General features: G+C 42.0%; 1 protein-coding gene across 2 annotated transcripts in view; it reads right to left on the bottom strand.

Moving 5' to 3' along the window:
- Positions 1-3303, bottom strand: part of TBL1XR1 (TBL1X receptor 1) — a 167707-nt gene extending 164404 nt beyond the window's left edge. For both annotated transcript variants that reach the window (XM_034662683.1, XM_034662669.1), the window contains exons 1-2: positions 3254-3303; positions 476-534 (exon numbers count right to left, since the gene is read on the bottom strand). The gene's annotated coding sequence lies outside the window, so the exon portion shown is untranslated. The remainder of the gene's footprint in view (positions 1-475; positions 535-3253) is intronic.
- Between the last annotated feature and the right edge of the window lie 15700 nt (positions 3304-19003).

The raw sequence follows: 19003 nt of genomic DNA, 5'->3' as shown, positions 1-19003 counted from the left end.
GAGGCGGCGGCGCGGCGGAGGCCTCCACCGGCCTAGCTCCTCTCGCTCCCGCCCGCCCCGGCGGCGCTGGGGGCTGGAACTGTGCGGCGCAGTCTTTTAAAAATAAAGACCCGCAGGCGCTGCGAGGCGCCGCCGGGGCACTAGCCGCCCCGCCCCCACCGCCGCGCGCTGCCGGGTGCGGGGCGTTTTGGGTGTTGGCCGCGCGGCCCAAGGCCTGGTGGGGGCGGGGAGGCTCACGCCGCAGCCAGAGTGGAAATGCCGGTTAACTTTCCCGGGGAGGCCCGCCACGCTCCCGCGTGTTAGGGGGCAAGCCTGTCCCCATGGGCACCCCGGCTGCGCCGCGTGGCCGGGTGGGCACGCCACGCGGTGGGCATGTGCAGGGGAGCGCGACGCAGGCATCATATGGACATTTGTTTGTGAAAAGATCTGCACACACCTTTGTGTGCATAAATACATATGTTTCTCGGAAGCATACCTGGAAAGGGGTTTTATCTGTAATAAGCGATTTTCAAAATGTAATCCAGAGCACGGGATCTGTAGAGAAAACACACGCACACAAGAAAAGGTTTTTGATACTAAACACAAAGCTGTAATTGAAGTGTTTATGCCCAAATGTACTGTGAATCAAACATATGGTGGTATTTATCGTCTGGTGGGTCTGTTTGAAAGGTTTGGTCGATCAGTTCTCATTTCACAAAAATAAAATAATATAGCTAAATGTTTACTAAATATATACCTCTACGGCAGCATTGACAGTAGAAGTTTATCCACTTTGTGTACTTTCTGCATGTGTGTACCACATCAAAGCAGTTTATAAAGTATAACTCAGATGAGTGATAAGGGGACAATATGATTGAGGAAAGGAGTGCAGCGGGTTGTTTTTAAAAAGGGAGGCGCCTCAGTTTTTAAAACATGTGTTAATCTCTCTAAGGCCCTCAGAAAGCAGGGGTTGGAGGTCTGATACCTTTGCATAAGCCTAGGACTTTTTTAAGATTTGACCTCAAAGAAACCTTTTTGTTGTTTTGTTTCTCAGTTATTGCTGTCTTCAAAATAAAATAGTATTTTTTGCAGCCTCTTTAGGTGAGGGGTTCTGTTTTCATACTTTCGTCACAATATTTTTAAAAGGTGTATTCGTTATTTTAAAACATAGTCTTTTTTCTCGATATGAAAGACCTAAATTTTCACACCGAAGAGAAAAAAAAGTTCATTCCAAGTAACTTTCACACATGTGGACTCCTGGTGGCCTAAAACGCTCACTGATTAGACCAGTCACTTTTTTTGGCCAAGGTCAAAGGTTCTTTTCCCTTGAGCCCTTGCTTGGGGTAGGGTGGGAGGGTGGGTTGGGGGAAAGCAGCCAGAGGCTTTTCCTGACTATGGGGGGGAGGGGCATAGAGGAAAGGGAGACAGATTGGAAACTCCCTCCCGACCACCAGAAAGAGAGTTCAAAGCGTCTCCATGGTTTGTCCCTAAAGCTGTTTTCATATATGAAAGAGAGAATGTTAGATTAAACAATGTCACCTGATGGGAATTTAGATAACTGAAGGTTTCCAAAACACTGTGTTGAGTGTACAGGGAAACAGCACAAAGAAAGCAAGGTTTGCATTTCAGTAAGATTCTAAGCTGAGGCTTATTTACTGCAGAACCAGCACCTTGGCAAAGACTCTTATTTCAGAAGTGATGAGTATAGTATCTTTTTTTTTTTTTAAACTTTGATTAATGACACATGTATTTCACTAAACATAATCCTCTCTTCGATAAGTAAACTCAGTACAATTAGGGTTCATTATCTGAGCCACGCAATGAAACAAATGTATAGTCCTAGCTTGTTTTTGAAGTGTCACTTTGTGCCACCCTGCCTGGGTCTTCTCTAGGCAATAGCTACTATAAAGTCAAACCACTCTTCCAGGGAATGAAACCTCACAACTACACTGATTCCTAATAGTCATCTCCATACCAGGAGCCTCAGGCTTATCCTCCCTGAAAATGACCTCTACCTTTCTTCCGTAGGGGAGGGCCCACCTTCCTTCAGGTAACAGGGTCCACATCTTCCAGCCGGAAATTCTTTTTTGGTTATCTTTTTTTTTTTTTTTTTTTTTTTTTTAGTAATCGCTACACCCAACGTGGGGCTTGTACTCAAAATCCCTTGATCAAGAGTCACACCCTCTTCCCAGAATGAGCCAGCTAACCGCCCCCCTAGCCTGAAATTCTTACACCCTCCACCAAGCTGCCTTCTTTCCTAATGAAGTTATTATCACAGTAATAATAATCCATGTGTTTGTTTACATCTTTGTAGTTTACAAGGTATTTCCGTGCATAAATTACTCATGTAAATATCTTAATAAAAATCACCAAAAGTGAGACCTGTGCCATAAACTAGTTCCAGTAAAGTACACCTCTTCTGCCATGCTAACAAATCTTTACTTGAAGTACCTTTGGACAAAAAAAAAGTGCTAAATGGGAAAAGCCTTGATTCCCCTTGGGAAGAAGTTTTATATGAGACCATATTTTGATCACTTTGAATTACGTCCTGGAACCTATCTGAAATGACAGGGTGGCCTCAACATGAAATGTTCAGATAAGTGAGCCGCCATAAAAAAGGTCACATGTATTGTCACCCCACCCTCTAATCATTCCAACATACCCAGTACACATGACCAGAGGTCTCTCCAAAATTCAAGCAAGAACCAGGCACAAGAGCGAGGCACAGAGAGAGAAGTAACCATTGTTACTAATTTTCAGTGCTTTGTCCTAATCTTAAAGCTCTCCTTGTGCTTTGAATATAAATGTTAATATGTTTCTAGAAAGGAGAAATTACGGTTACTAAGAAATTTTAAAGCAAAGAGGCACATTATTAAGAAAGTTCCCTTGAACTCTTTAGCTAATTACTCAACAAAGAGAAACCTCATACCAGTAACTGTTACCAGAAGTTACATATATATTATAAAATGACTAAACGAATCTTGACTTGTTTTATTTCAGTAATATCACAGCATAGGGTGCGAGGTATGGCAAGATAGCCTAACCTTTGCAACTTTCGTTACCCAGGAAATAGAACATTTTTAAATTAAGATGGTTAAATCCCAAGCCTACAAGATCTCTTTACTATATGTTTTTAAAGCCACCATTTATTAAGTTGTTTACATTAGTTGATCTATGTAATTAAAGTGTTCAAAACAAACTTAATAGCATGAAAAAGATTTTTGATACCAAAAATATTATCTTGGCAACTATAACTCTTTATATTCTTACTCACCCAGGAACTCAGTGGCTTTCTGTCTGCAGCATTTACACCCAAGCATCTTGCTGATACCCTGTGATATGTTTCTGTTTCATTTTGACTCAGTTTGTGAAATTCTTTGTCTGTGGTTCTTCCAGCTATCAGCTTTTGCCATCCGGACTGATGCACATCTCAGCCACACATCTCAAGATCTCAGCATACACACTCCTTTTCTCCATCTGTGCTTAGCATGCAACTTGTGACCTTTCCTTGTCAGTGTGAACCTTGTCACAGTTTTCCATGACTCTCTGCCCTGATTTCATTACAACAATGAACTTTACTTGGGAGTCTTCATTTAAATTACAAAAGCAACACACAACCCTCTTTCAAGTATTTATGCCTCTCAGATAATGGAAATAGCAGGTTGTATCCTGCCTTTGTGATTCAGTCAGAATAGAAACCCAACCACACACAGAGCCACGTTGCCATAGCCATCCCTTGCTTATACTGACCAGCCTTGTGCCTCCTCAGGGCAGCACTCAACAAGACCCTGCATCATGTCGCTGGTTTTGCTATTTTCATTCATTCAACAAACATTCATTGAATGTTGAGTGTGCCAGACACTGTTCCAGAAGCTATTTACAATGAAGCAAACACAGCTTCTACCCTCATGGAATGTACATGCCAGTCCTGAGTCGGGTAAGGGATGGAAGGACAGACAGCTGTCCCAAAAACATGTCTGTAACAGGCTATAGTTTGACTTCTCTAACAAAGGTAATATAAAAATGGCTGAAGCATGATGAAGGTTTCTTCTCTTCTGTGGCCCTTCAAATGTAAGCATTCCAGAGCTGATAAGATATCAAGGACCCAGATAGCTCTGCTAGCTCCACACACATCTTCTATCTGCTGACCTAAAAATGCTTCCCCAGCTCCTGCCATCACATTCAGATTCCAGGCACTGGGCCAGAAAAAAGGAGAAATAGAGGACCAATGCCTCCCCTTCGGGGCTTGTCCTAGCAGTTGCACTTCCTACTTCCACTCATACCCCATTAGCCAGAACCTGGGCACATGACCATACCTAGGTGCCAACAAGTCAGGTAAATGACAGCTACTGAACCTAAGTACAATACAGTGGGGAGAGAGTTGGGAGTGTATGTTCTTTTAGACAGGGCCTTTAGAGAAGGCTGCTCAGTTAAGGTGACATGTGATCAGAAAACTTAATGACCGGGGAGCAGAGGAATGGGCTGGGGGGTGGGGGCGCAAATATCAGCAGAAGGAGTATGCCAGGTAGAGGGAATATTAAATACAAAGGAACAGAAGCAAAACCAAGGGTGCTATATTCCTGGTATAAAAATGATGCCAGTTGACTGGCATGAAGTAAGCCAAGGAGTAGCAGGAAAATGAGCCAGGGGTCCGACGTGAAGGGCCTTTTTCTTCTTGTGAGATTGGAAAGCCACTGGAAGGTTTTGAGCAGAAAAGAGACTTGATCCCGCTTCTGTTTTAAAAAGACTACTTGACTGGGCAGAAGATCAGCTGCGACTGTGCAACAGTGGAAAGGGGGCATTAGTTAGGGGCCAGTGCAGAAATCCCAGTGGGGGGATGGTAGCATGGGTGATGGTGGCAGGAGTGGACCAGAAAAAGCTAAACTCTGTGTACATGTTAAACAAGAGAATCCAGATGTATTTTGCGGCATGTCAGAGAGACAGAAGAGTTAAAGGTGATTCCAAGATTTTAGACCAAACAAGTAGAAGAATGGGATTGCCATTTACTGAGATGGAAAAGGCTGGGAGAAGGGAAAGTTTATGAGAAAAATCCAGAGGTTTATTTTGGAGTTTGATGTGGCTATCAGACATCAGGTGAAAATGTTGACTAGGCAGCTAGATATACAAATCTGGTGTTCAGAAGAGGTATCAGAGCTGGAAATATAATTTGGGGACTTGTCAGTAATGATATTTGAAATCATAGGTGGAGATACCATTGACTAGAGGATGAGTGTCAGTAAAGAAAAGTTCTCTATTCCCTTCAACTGGCTCCTGCCCCAAATGTTTTCTCTTATCATCAATGCTCCTCTGCTCTCAATGGGGTCAGAAGCCCAAACATTTTATCGTAGGTGGATGTAAAGTGGCATTCTCTCTGTGCAAGGGTGTTGATGGACACTGTAGATGATATTAATTGGTACCATTTATTTAGCTTGTTGCCACGCACTTGCATATTTTTTGTTTCTCATTTTCTTAAAAACCAGAAACAGTAAATACCATAATCTCAGTTTGATACATAAGGAAATCAAAGTAATGAGACCAAAGAGCTTACCTAACATCACGCTGCAATGACAAAATAAGGATTTGAACTCAAGGCTATCTGATTTCAGCATCTTTTGTTCCACCGAATGAAACTAAGCAGTGAAGCCCGGAAAGTGCAAGTGTTCACTGAAAGGCCCTTCAGTGAGGGAGAAGAACAGAGAAATGCAAAGTGGGAAAAAGGAGAAACTGCTTGAGGGGAGGAACCATGTCTTATCACATTTATATGACCCACCATTTCCTAGGTCAGAATCTCTGAAAATGTTTATTGATTATAGATGTGGTTGTAATCAATCAATTGGATTCACTCTTTGATACCCTTAGTGTATCTACTGATTTTACAGGAAAGATTTTTGTCCCACTTGCTCCCTACCTCTCATCACCGTCACCCCTGCCACCACAGGGCAATTTGGGTCTGGAATGTTCTTGAAGACAAGTTTTGTGGGCGAAGAAGATAATATACAGTAATGCAATTTCATTTATTACAAATTCGAAAACCTGCTTTTCCTTTAAGCTTTGAATTTCAAGTTTTATATCTAACTCTCCTTCTAAGGAAATGTTTACAATCTGGTTAATTAAATTCCCTTGAATTATTAAACTGCATTTATACATTTAATGTATTCAATTTTCTTTTTAAAATACTACAGTGCTCAATAAACAAAAGAATCACAAGTAGTTAAGTAATGCTTATAAATATGATAAACTAATTATAAAATATGATGAATCTTAAGTTCTCTTGACCATTGCAAAAATGTTTACAGATTTAATAAAATTCTTATATCTTTTCACTTGAAATCACTAACCTAAATCAATTACAGATCCATGTAGATGTTTTGAATTGACATCACAAGAACAACCTGTTAGGCATTCTAAAATGTCAGATTATCTTAAACATTACAAATGTTTAAAATACCAATAATAAATATGCAGAAATTATTTCCAAACATTAAATAAAAATTATAGCGGGGGTGCCTGCATGGCTCAGTCGGTTAAGCACCTGACTCTTGATTTCAGCCCAGCTCATGATCTCAGGGTGGTGAGAGAGCTCTGCGTTGGGCTCAGCACTCAGCGTTGGGGGTGTGAGGGGAAGCCTGCTTGAGATTCTCCCCCTCTGCCCTTCCCCCAACTCACGCACATGCATGCCCACGTTCCCACTCTCTCTAAAACAAATAAATCTTAAAAAATAAAAATAATAGTATTATGATTTGACTTTATCTCTTTACTCGATGCTTTCCTGAGGCTAAAAGAAACTGACACAATAAGTAAACAATGCTAGTGGCCCAGGTGAGTTGGGATGCCTTTCCAGTGGACTGAGTGGCTTATTGTCCTGAGAGGTTCTGGCTGGTGATGCAGTCATCAGGGCCGTATTTCTCACAGCTGATGAGACGTGCTGAACCCTCCTTAATGACAGCCAGTGGGAACTCCACGTTCTTGCTTAAATGGGTGGCCTTGTCATTGTTCATATCCACAGATTCTGGCTGCACTTACTTCTTCCAAATGATTGGAATCTGTACCCCCAGGGTAGATTGCCAACACATATAGCTGGAGTCAAACGATTTATCTATTACTTCATGTTATTCCAAATTGTTTTCATTCTTTTTTCTTTTCTGGTAGGACTATAATTCTTATAGAAATTAACTTTGCACACTCTCATGTCTGTGACTGACTCTGCAGTTCTAACCACACACACACACACCAACCCCTTATTATAGCCATTAGAAAGTAAGCCAACTTCGCTTTAGGAGAAGAATGCCCCAAATACCCTTTGAGAGGTACAGCCTTTTTTGTTTCTTTTTAAAAAATAGATCCTTATCATATCCTTACGTCAAGATTTCTCAAACTTGGAGCGCCTAGGTGGCACAGCGGTTAAGCGTCTGCCTTCGGCTCAGGGTGTGATCCTGGCGTTCTGGGATGGAGCTCCACATCGGGCTCCTCCGCTGGGAGCCTGCTTCTTCCTCTCCCACTCCCCCTGCTTGTGTTCCCTCTCTCGCTGGCTGTCTCTATCTCTGTTGAATAAATAAATAAAATCTTTAAAAAAAAAAAAAAAGATTTCTTAAACTTGTTCTACTCATCATGGGCACACAGCCTTTGCTTTTGGGAGTAAAAGTTTCCAATATTAAGGAAGTTTGGGAAATCTCACATATTAAATCCATTTCCTAGAGATTTGCAATGTTCATTAGCATATTAAAGACTGAGATACCTTGCAATATGAAAATCTTGTAAACTCAATGAATTTCTCTGTCTCTCTTTTTTTTTTTTCTGAGTAAGCTCCACACCCAGCATGGAGCCCAATGAGGGGCTTGAACTCACGACCGACCCTGAGATCAAGACTTAAGATCAAGAGTCGGCACCTAACCGACTGAGCCATCCCCTAGAGAATCTCTTTTGTAAACACATACCTTTAAAAACTTGCCAAAGTTAGCATTTTGTGGAACACTGGTAAATTGTGTTTGGATTAAGTCAAATGTTTTTATTTTATTTCTTTATCTCTTACTTTTTACTTTTGGGAGTTCAAAGCTCAGATATACAACCAAATGGGCTTCCTAATATTTCCCTTCCCCTAAACTTATCCCACCCAGCCACAGACAGAACTTAACAGTTGCAGCCCTTCCCTACAGGGGAAACTGCTCACCCAGGGGGTAAGGGTTGAGAGAAATGTGTCCTGTGGCAAGTCCCCACCCAAAAGAGAGGGGAAGTCACTGAGCACCTTGTGCTCACTTCCTTCCCTCAATCTTGTAAGTCACCTGTCCTCTGGGGAAAAAGGCCTGCAGAGAATTCTCCCTCGGGGCACGGGCGCTCCCGCACCCTTCTATAACCTTCTAATATGGCAATCCTCTTTGGGCAACAAACCAGGAAGACTATATTGCCCATTAACCAATTTGTTATTGGAAAAAGTAAAACAAATTTGATTTTATACATATTTAGTGACAGTATAACAGCCACAGGGCTAGTTTAGAAGCCCAAGGAACCTGGTTCTAGATGCAGCTCTACATTACAGTGTGATATTAGGTAAGGCTTCAACCAACTCAGAAACTCAGCATCTTCATTGATAAAATAAGGACCACTTCAACAATACTGCTCAAGAACGGATATTAAAAAAATGTATTAACCAGCTCTCCATGGCCATGCCAGATCATTCTACTAACTGGCAGCCTCGCAGCTCACCTCCCTCACTCAGTCCACATTTAGGGGTGCCTACCATGTGCCAGCCATTTCATAGGGCTGTTGTGTGGATCCAATTAAATAACATTTGTGAAAGCAGAACACCACCTCCATACAGAAGCAAGGCATTTTTAGTCATTATCATCCTGTATAATAAAGGTGTAAAGAATAAGGGAGATGGGAAGCCTCTTAAACACATTTTCACCTGTTTAACAGTCTTGCTTACCCACTATGGGTAGCCCGACTAAGTGTGAGAGCAGACAGCACTTTGAGCAAGAGCTGGAGAAAGTGGAGACCTAAGCCAAGACCAGCCCTTGACACAGCCTAACCTCAGAATATCAAATAGTAGTAGGAGTTTGCACTTTACTGAGTACTTACCTGTGGGTAGGCCTTGTTCAATTGTATACAGATTAACTCATTTAATCCTAGTCGCAGACATATGAGTGAGGAACCATTATTATCCGTGGTCCACAGATGAGGAAACTGAATCACAAGCTGATTAAGAGACTTGCCTGAGGTTTCCTAGCTAGTAAATATCAGTTTCGTTTTCATCTAGGTGGATGAGTTCGTGCCCTTAACCACCACTCCGGATAGCAAACAGAACTGAGCCTGGCAGGGGAGCAAACCGCTCAAGGGCTGGAGCCAGAGAGCATTATGGGTCACAAGCTGAGCTCAGAGGTCCTGGAAAACCTCTCTTAGGACCACAGGTTTTATAACTCAAGGAAGTCCGAAGGAGCAGATGTCTTCACTGCTTTTGCAAAGGATATGCAAGACCCTGGCTCTCCAGAAGCTTCTGGCTGGCGGGAATGCTTGCCTCCGGGCATTAAGAACTGCGGTACAGGTCTCCCTCACTTTTCAAAGTTCATGTTACATCTCTCTGCTTTTACAAAAGGCCTACCTTCCTACGCATTTTCACTAGCCAAAAGAAATCCAAAGAGAGTTTCCGCTTTTAAGACAAAGGCAAAAAGCAAAAGCCAGCATTCCCCATTTGTTGTATAGCAACTTGTTCTCGGCAGCGGAGGGCCGTAGCCGGAAGAGCGGCCCCGCGGAGCACCTTCCGTGGGAACTACACTCCTGAGCGTCGAGCCGCCGTGTCACACTGTGCTGGTGAGCATCTGTGCTTTATCTCCGTTTGTTTTGTGCATCCATTAGCAAGATGTGCCCTAACATATCAGAAAAACCTCAGAGAGGTGGTTTTTTCGTGTCTGGGAATGGTCACAACTTTTTCCATACTAATTGATGTAATTGCCTCTTTGCTTGATGCCACTTCGGTTTATGAATGTTTTCACAGGAATGCTCTACTTTTGGGTAGCTAGCGGAGAACCGTGTACCCACAGCCTGAGGAGGGCCACCTCCATTCCATAGCACATAGTGGAAGCCAAGGGAAGTAAGAAGGGGGAAAAGGAGAGGAAGGAGCAGGGGAGCAACTCTTCCTCCAGCTGGGAAAAGGCAGTCAGTTCAATGGGTTTGCCTTTGGGTGAGGGGAGGATTAGCTCTAATTGCGGAGTAAATAAACCTGGAGCTGAGGGCTGGGCTGGACCAGGAGTCAAAGAGGAGTGAGGGCAGAGAAAGGGAGATGGGAGGGCTCCAAAGTTGGGTGGGCAAACTTTTCCTGTAATGGGCTAGGTAGTAACTTCGGTAGTCTTTGCGGACTATTCGTTGTCGCTGTTGTTGTTTTCTGCCATATCTTTAAAAATGTATTTACCATTTGTAGCTCCAGGCTGTGGCTGGATTTGGTTGCAGGTTATACTTTTGCCAACTCCTGCTCTAAAGAAACAACCTGTAAACCTCACCATTTTCCCTGAGTCTGACCCTGCCCTCCTGTCCAGCGTTGGCCATGTAGCCCGAATGAGGGCCCGCAAGGAGCTGGAGAGACGCTCTGGTGAGGAACAGGCATACAGTTTGGACTCGGGTGATGCTTTGTGAAATCTGAAGTATGTTCTTCTGAGGAGCTTTGGGACTAACTCTTCTTGGCAATCTGAAGTTTTGCTCTGGGGATTTTCATGCCATGCTCCGCTGCACCCATGAGCAACTCTGCAAGAATTCTGTTTCATGCCACATTCCATTTGGGATCTTATGCCCATGACAATATTGCAAAGCAATGAAACTCAGTGTTACTCATTTCAGGGAAAGTGGAGGAGCAACCTTTCTCCCTCAGTAACCCAAAATGGAATATTTCAACGTATTTGGGAAGAGCCTGCCCACAGCAGGAAGAAACTGTACTTTTTTCTTTCTTTCTTTCTTTCTTTCTTTCTTTCTTTCTTTCTTTCTTTCTTTCTTTCTTTCTTTCTTTCTTTTTTTTTTTTTTAAGTAATCTCTGTACCCAATGTGGGGCTTGAACTTGTAACCCTGAGATCAAGAGTCGCATGCTCTACTGACTGAGCCAGCCAGGCCCCCGGAAACTATACTTCTTAGTAAATGTGGCTCTCAGTTATAATGTCTCCCTTAGCCTAGCTATACAATAAGAAAGTTCACCTATAAAAACAAGCAACTTTATATATTTTGTTATTAGAGAGACAGCTCATTGTCCTACCATCTGCCCAAAACTATCTGACACAAAACAGTCTTCTCTCCTCACCTTGAACTTGAACTGCAAGTCTCTAAAATGATTCTTAAATAATAATAAAGCCTTGGTTTTAAGGCAGGGAGGTGGGGAGGGGAGGGTACTTATAAAACACTTTTTGTTTCTCACCTAAGAATTGAATAGGAAACCATGGTTCCAAATAATTATTAGAACTTTCCAATACATTTAACACAAATTAATGTGTCAGAAAGACCACTTAAAATGGAATAGAGGGGAATATTATGGTATGGGGCAATAAGTTTTCAACAGGAACATGAAGTTTGGGAAGAAAAAAATGAGAGAGGAGGGACCAAAACAAATGCCCAGTAGGAAAGTTTCTTTCGCCATGACTTAGAGGCCCGAGAAGAGCCACCGACTGGGCAGGAAAGTCTTGGAAACAGTTTTACCTATTCCACAAAGCCCCCACTTAACGGCAGCTGTAGGAAAGACCTACTGAACTTATTGCAGTTTGCCTTCTCTTGTCAGCCCTTTGAGGTCTTCCTGATAAAGGGTCCTGTGTTGACCAAGGCATGCCTCCTAGACTACATATTAACCAAGAAGAAGTAGTAAGAGAATTGCCCCACAACAAATTTTAGGAACTTGATCCTTGGAGGTTTAAACTGATCAACAATGATCTACTTGGAGTGGTCGAGGTAAATTAATACTTGGAAGCTTTGAAATAAATTTTGTCTTAGAGATCTCTTTAAATCTTATGAATTGATTAAATACACTTAAATAGAGAGACCAAGTAGCAGTATCTCTTATTTGCAATAAACTCCTAACTCCCTGCTTCCTTTCTGCTTTCCTCCAAAATGTTTGTACAAAGCAGCTTAAAAACCTTGCATGCCCAAACTTCTCTGAAGCCCAGATGCATGCATCCTTCTGGCCCTGGGCTCTGTGTTGCAGCCACATTGAGCTATGCTCCCTCCCACCACAAATTTTCCCAACTTTTGGGGACCTCTCTCTTCCCCCATGCTGCATCTCTTGTCCTTAGTTAACCCAGTACTTCTACTCCTCCTCCAGATCTCAGTTCAAGCATCACTTTCTTGGGAAAACTTTCCTGACCCCTGGACAAGATCAAATCTCCCTGTTATTCAAATGGTCTCTTTACACCCGGTTTCTGTCCCTTTACAGTGCTTATCACATGGCCATTTTGTATGTATCTATCTGATTATTTGATTTACAGTCTGTCTCATCCACTAGACCATGAGCTTCTTGATGGCAAAGATTATGCTTGTTTTATTTATTAATGTACAAGGCACAGAGTAACCATTCAGGGTGAGCTTTCATTATATACATCTGGAACAGTAGATCAATGCTTTGTTTGGAGTCTTTGGAATGTTATCTACAAGTTTACTACTTACAAAATTGACGCACACAAAAATTAACCAATGCATAAGTATGATGCCAAAGTACTCAGTCAAATTAATAGAAACACAAAAAAAGCTATTAGATAAACCTGGTATATTGTTCTGAAGAGTCAGTTTATTCATGGGGTACTGTGGAGGGGCATTTTTATAGCATAAGAGAGAGAAATTATAGAATTGTAAGATAAAAGAAAATTTAAAGACCTTTGAGCTGTAGGCAGAGACTTAGGGCATGCTCTTCAGACTTACCCCACACCCATTCTCAACCAGCCTATAGGGGCACAAGTTCCACCATGAAGTATAACATAGTGGGAATGTTGAAAAGTGCTTAAGAAAGAAGATTATAAAACACATCCTAAATATGGAAAAAGGATTCCTTTTTCTCTAATCTTATTAAAATGTGTTATTAGAATATTAGTAATAAGTAATATCCATGTCCACAGCCTAGCCATTTCTTAAGCCTAAATCAGAATGTGGTAAAACATTGTTTTCTAAAGTGCATACTCTCAGCTTTACAAAAAAAAAAAGTATATATATCCCTGATTTATAGAGGAAATATTTGAGCTAGTAGACTGTTACAGAAATCCCAGTATTATCACAGACAGATCGGCCTTGCATCTAATAAACACCTTAAATGAGCTGCCCAGCTTGATTTGATGTAAAACAGGGACCTAATAACATATAAGCAAAAGTGTATAAAAGGCCCACTATAACCAAAAAATTTAATAAGTGGTATTTCATTATTTTTCATGGATGTGTGCCAGAGAAATTGGAAAATGCCAAGAAAAGCAGGACTGGTATTTAGGGCTCTGGACAGCTTTGGATTTGAATTTAAGTTTTTGACCTGAAAGTTCCTCAAAACGTGTGCGTTGAGGACAATGCTGATATCTGGAACAGACATCCCAATCAACACACACACACACACACACACACACGAGCAAGGAAGGAAAAGAAGAGTTTAGGGAACAGATTAGGGATTCTTATATGTGGAGATTATTTTCTTTAACCATGGTCCTGTGATTCAGCATTCATAAAATAAATCATTTACAATTTGAACACAATAACATCAGGTTCCTGCAGAGCTATAGAAAATGACTTGTGGGAGCTAGTAAGAAATAGGGAATGGAACAAGTGTATGGGGCCTTTGTTCTACTCCAAGGGGTTGACAATCCTTAGAAGGCTTATAACCCACTGTTTATGACTCACTCCCTTCCACCCACACTTCCTCTCCAGGCTGTTAATGCCACTTTGGACTTCTTGTGTTATCTCAGGTTTTTAATGCCACTGCTTTGTACTGTTCTCCAATCAACTACCTTCTTTGCTTATGGGGACCCTGCGAAAGACTGGCTAAGACATGGGGGACCAGGGCATTTGTCACCCAAACTGATCTGGGTTCTCCTAAGTGACTAATTATTTGGTCATCATGGATGTACCAATTCTCTCTGCTGGCCTTGCGTGCCCCAATCCCGCCTGGTCTCAGCCACCTCAAAGCAAACTTCTAGCTAGGTGCAGGCTATGCTCTCTCCTCCAAACAATCAGGGCATGGCAGAATTTGAAATTTGTCTTGATTGTTCCCAATTTGAATATTCTCAGATCTCTCCAGTGGTACCAACTTCATTCAGCTACATTTCATCCCAAGCCCCCAGTAGGGAAGGCAGGCCACCAACCTACCTTCCCCCTGCGTAGGTCCTTGGATCACAGCACTCCTCCTGCCTTTCCAGCAGTCCAGGACATAAGCACAGGGTAGGTGGAATCCCCGACATGTATCCCAACCATTAGGCTGAAGCTGACTTCTCAACTAGATCTTGCCAACCCATTTTCCTGGAGGCACAGCTTTATTGTATCCCTTCCAGGGAAGGTATCTCAGCAGACCAACTTTCTCTGACCTGCACTGCTTAACTTCCGTCCTTATTCTCCCTCCAACTCTGCCCTTCCACTTCCTCTTCCAGATTGTCACCGAAACTGCAGTTCCTCTGTTTGGGCATCAGCTTGGATTTTCAGCCCCGACTTGGGTCCCTTGCCCAAGTCCGCTTTGGGCCGAGAGGGTGCTAGGTGCCTACTAACCTTTCCTTCACCTTCTGTCACTCTAGCCCTTTGCCTCCCCAAGCCCTTCCATTTATGTGTGTGCGTGCACACACATACACACACACACACACACACTCTCTCTCTCTCTCTCTCTCCTTCTGTCTTCTTTCTATCTTCCTCTCTGCTGAGGAAATATCCAGATCACTTGCAGCATGGCTCGGGTACGAAGATTTCCCGATTGTCCATGGAATAGTACGGCAATTTTATCCTCACAGACAGCCCCAGGGAAGGATGTAAAAAGCTAGGTAGCAAAAGGCAGACTTGCCTTCCACCATCATCCATAGAAGTCTCCCCACATTCCCAACTTCCTGACTTCTACCCACCCCAAATCTCTTTAACACTGGGCAGTTCTACTCACAAGTATGAAAAAAGGCCACTTCCTCTGAACAGGAAAGAAACCTAATCTCTTCCTCATGTGACTACCTTCCCCTCAAATACCTACCCAGGCTCCCTCACCCCATCTCCCAGGACAGTTCCTTGTCATTCCAGTGACTGGCTCCAATGTCTTGGCGGGGGGGATTCTGTGTTTACCACACAATATTCCTAAATGCCACCTTCTTGGGAAGAATCTTCCAGCAGACTCTAAGCCTTATTAGACACTGAAATGCATTATGGAAGAAGGTTTAGATTCTCACTCCCGGGAGGTCTTTAAGAGCAGGATGGATTCTCCCCTGTCTGGGATGATTATGTGGGATACCACTAGTCAGCTGAGGGGATAGATCAGCTCATCATCGACAAATACTATTTATTACGCTTCCGGGCGTTTGTGATACTGTGCTAGACTCCACGTATATTAAAAGATACTTTAAAAGACACATCTCCTACACTCAAAGAAGGTTTTAACTAATGAAATAAAAAGTCCATATAGGCTACAAATAATATAATGAAGATCAACAGTTCCTTAAGTTTCAAAGAATGTAGGTTTCTTGTTTTCTTTCCTTTTCTTATACACCTTAGTTTGGGTTTGGGACTAGGCCGAGCAAGATTTTGCAGCGAGTAAATTTTTCTAGCTCATATTTTCCAGGAGCTTGTGAATGATGCAGAATATGAGCAGATATCAGAAGAATTAAGTGGGGCAGAAAGCACAAAGTGGCCTCGGTTCTATCATGCAGAAAGCAAGAGACTGCTGGGTTTGATCTCAAAGGATTCTTCACTTTCTAACACCCTGGGATTCTAGGTCAAGGAGTAATTAGGGTCAAGGGGAAAAAAAGGAACTAGAAGGCAGTAGGAGGAGAGCGAATTGTTGAATGTTTTCCATCAGAGCCATAAAATAATATTGGCCAGGGGTCTATTTGAGGTCAGATTTTCAGCAGACCAGTAAGGAGAGCCACAGGATCATAGGAATGCCCTCTGTCTAGATGTGCACATTTATGTGCACGTGTAGGACCATCCCACTCCCTTTAGCAAAGTGCCAAGATGTGGCCCTACACGCTGCAGTCTCAGATCCATGCTGTCCAAAATATCCAGAGCCCGGAAGGGCCACATCGAAGTCGCATTTATACATTCATTCCCAGAAGAAAGTCTTTCTGGACTACCTCTTTTGTCCTCCTGCCCCAGAGGGGCAGCCTAGGCATCAATCCCCAGTCATGCGTACTCAGCCCTACCTAACAACACAGCAGCCCTCAAGGCAATGAGAAGAGTTCGAAATAGTCTACATATGTGTGTCTCTGTACCAAGCAAATAACCAATTCAACGTGCCTTGTGATTTTTCTCTAATTTCTCTGCATCTGGAGAAATGTGAATGGACCAGATTTTATCGTTGTTTATTTCTGAACATAATCTTTTCTTTTTGCCACTAAACGAGCAGCATGGACAACTTTTCCCTCAATTTTCAGGAGAGCTAGTGTTGTGTATGCTAAAAGTTTTGTAATGTAAACTCCGTGTTCAGTTTATTGGGTATTTTCCCCTTCCAGGAATATGCAAGATCTAGGGTGTCGTTAGTTATGTGGCTCTCTCAATTCAGTGAAGATCTTTGGCTGAAACCACCTGGTATCTTAACCAAAGCCTGTGAATCTCAAGACATGTTTCCTAGACTACTCACATCTAGTGACTTCATTGGCTTTATTATTTATAACTAAAACATGTAAGCTGAATTTACACAGGTAAAAAAATGTGAAGTGTAATTTAGTTTTCCAATAATTTAGTCAAGGGTTAACGCTATAATGAAGAAAGTGAGTAATTACCTTATTTCATTGAAACTAGAAAACAATATATATATATATGCCCAAATTGATCAGTATGTAATTGGTCAAGTCAGCAGTATTATTTAGTCAACCATTTAAACTATTATATAATTCATTAAAAGTTTAAAGTAAAACTTTTATGTTATAATTTTATCTACTTCTTAACATTTCAGGCTTTCAATATATTGCACAACTGTTATTTTCAACATTTAAACAGTTGATCTTTTTTTTTTTTTTAACATGTAAGTTCTCTTACAATGCTAAGATAAAGCTTTTTTTACATATTCTGTCATTAAGGAGTTGTGTTTTAAGTGCTCCTGACAATTTAGGAGAAATATTTTCAAAAATTTAGAAGGACTGATAATAGTCATTCATCCAAGGAATGAGTTCTCCTACTAGAAGCTCAGCAGATATTCCAATTTCAAAGGTGGAACTAATTTTACTCCTTTGTAGTCAGTTGTTAAAGTTGGCTAGTTTTAGGGGCCAAATCTACGCAAATGAACTCTTGGTGTTCTTGAATATATGTGGGAGAGAGCAGAAGAGAGTAAAGCCTCCTTCGGTCTTACTAGGCCTCTGGGATCATGCTGATTCAATAAACGAGAGAGGAGTGGGGCTGGAGCTGGTTTCCTCACAAGCTGTGTGGCTTTGAACAATTTACTTAACCAGGATAAACATTTAGTCTATTTGTTAACTGAGGATAATATCTACCTGGCAGAGCATTTGTAAATATTTTAAATATTATATATAAATGATTAATCATATTGTTTTTCACAGTAGATGTTCAATAAACGGTAGCTATGCATTTGAGCACTTGCCTGGTTTTCCTCCATCCACAGACTATAACTTCCTTGAGAGTAAGAATTATGGAGAGTTAAAATCACAGGACCTAGGGTGACCTGGGCCCTTTCTTCTCTGACTCCACATCCATTGTGCAACTTGTCTCTCTCTCTCTCTCTTTTGGTTAGAATTAAATACGAAATAGAGGTTCATCTGGTTATTTCCTTTACCCTATCAGAGGTGAAATTCTCAGAAAAACAAATTACTAATTTATCAGATGCTTTGCTCTTAGCAGCAAGACCTCCAAAAGATATCCTGTGAGCTGAAACCCCTTTACTACTATACCTTGCTTGTGCCCATTTTACATTTCATTGAGGGAATGTGAAGCTACAACATTTATGTTGTTAAGGCAAATTAATTTTGCCTTATCCTGGGCAAATATCGTATTATTGAGATAGGACAGGCATAAAGTGTCAGCTTTCTCCGTTCTATTCCCTTTCTGGAATTCTCCCTTAGACTCAGATTCCAGTGTTCAAAATCCTTACACTCTTGTTCTCATCCATCCCTAATGAGAAAACGAGACTTACTCTTTCACTCACGTGTATTTCTAAAGATGAGGGGTCTTTTCTTGCCTCAGGCCTGGGCTTACCCCACTTTTCCTTTGATTCAGTTAGGAATGATTTCAGTTGTAAGTAACAGAAATTCCACTCTTAAAATGGCTTTTAAAAATAGAAGACGTCTTTCCTCCTCCTTCCCTGTCTTCTTTTTCTCCTCAGCTCATGAGAAATGAGCTCTAGCTCCCCTTCCTCTCCTCCCCCTCCTCCTCCCCTTCCTCCTTCTTCCTCTTCACAGCAAGCAATCCAGGTCCACAATGTTAAGGTCATTGTCTCTCTTGACTTGTCCTTCCTGCTAGTTCCCTTCAATCCCATGATGGCTGCTGTGGTTAAAGAAGCATCATACCTGATTTCAGGCCAGGAAGAAAACATGGAATGGTACCAGTCATGTCTGTCTTTCAGACCAAGGAAACAAAAGCATTCCTAGAAACCCCAGGAAACCTAACTTAGATCTCATCGGCCAGTATGTGTCACCTGGACATGTCCAGCAGCAAGAATACTTGGGAAGGTGGGTATTTAGCTTTTCCAGACTCTAGCGAAAATGGCAAGGGAGCTTAGAGTGACTCTTGGTCAGCCAACCAACAGCATCTACCACAGCTTTCCACTATAAAGCGGTGGAGATGTTACATACCAGCTTTGCCAGTATTTTCCTAGACCTAGACTCTTGTATTTATGGTTCTTCTCAAGGCTAAGGACAACTAGAAAGTATTGTAGATAGCAAAATCTGATACCCACTGT

Source organism: Ailuropoda melanoleuca, chromosome 1 (assembly GCF_002007445.2).
Source record: "Ailuropoda melanoleuca isolate Jingjing chromosome 1, ASM200744v2, whole genome shotgun sequence".
In the NCBI taxonomy this organism is placed as follows: Eukaryota; Metazoa; Chordata; class Mammalia; order Carnivora; family Ursidae; genus Ailuropoda; species Ailuropoda melanoleuca.
The sequence above is the reverse complement of the archived record's forward strand: the minus strand, read 5'-3'. Positions and strand labels throughout refer to the sequence as shown.